The sequence below is a fragment of the Triplophysa dalaica genome, chromosome 23, assembly GCF_015846415.1.
Source record: "Triplophysa dalaica isolate WHDGS20190420 chromosome 23, ASM1584641v1, whole genome shotgun sequence".
Lineage (NCBI taxonomy): Eukaryota > Metazoa > Chordata > Actinopteri > Cypriniformes > Nemacheilidae > Triplophysa > Triplophysa dalaica.
In genome coordinates this window covers 3574722-3575753 of record NC_079564.1, presented here as the reverse complement: position 1 = coordinate 3575753, position 1032 = coordinate 3574722, and positions in this window count along the sequence as shown.

The window sequence follows — 1032 nt, the reverse complement described above, 5'->3', positions numbered from 1 at the left end:
TCGTCAGTTCACTTGACCTAAATCTGCATCCAACTGTCATCTGGATTAATTATGTGTTTTTCAGTTGAATGAAAAGAGTTCGGATGGCAGGATTCATTACACGCCGCACAATCCCCAACCCCCAAAAATCCCAGACAGCAGCACATAATAAATTTAATGGAGACATGGACAACGTCTTCCTATTGAAATTACTGATCTGATGGGATATAAAAAACATGAATGTCCAAGAATAATAACAAGATTTATATCAGTGGACCTCATTTTTGTGGCTAAACTAAATATATATAAGCCGTACATTTCTCGTAAATAAACCTAATTTCATTCATAAGACTGAAATCTCTGGAAATCTTTACATAATAACAACAAAGAAATCGATTACATTCACATATATGAAACCTGGAGATGAGATCTCATTTTCAGCTCATAATGTTTACACTTTTCAAACTTTCATTTCTTTAGACAACCTAAAGGTACAAAACATTTCTAAGGTTGAAGACACAAAAGCCTTCTGGATTTTAGTTGTCCACTTTCATGAAGAAAATTGTCTGATGTATAGACGGTTTCATCGGACACATGCACCTGGTACGAAGTTAACTTCTGGTCTGTTTCTTTATCAGTCTGGCTAGTGGCTGATACTATAACTTTTATATTCCATTTAATTTATATTAAATAATATAATAATTGAATTAAATAAACAAAGTTTAATTTTACTTTATATTAATATTATTAAATATACATTTTGTTGAAGGGGTTGCATAACTTTCGTAGCGCTTAAGTTTAGCCAAGTGACGGTTTATCTACTGGTAACCCAAAATAATACTGGCAAGACTTTTAGCATGCTAGCTAATCTAATTTACTTGTTATTTCTTTTGCTTGTTATGATAAATAATTTACGGCCCAGTAACGTTTATTTGGTTGCTTTAATACATCTATATAATCTTTTGAACCAGACATCCTTTCACCCTGGACTTATCTTGACACATTCAACAATAATGTCCTTTTTATAAAAATACCACATACAAGCCTGCCACA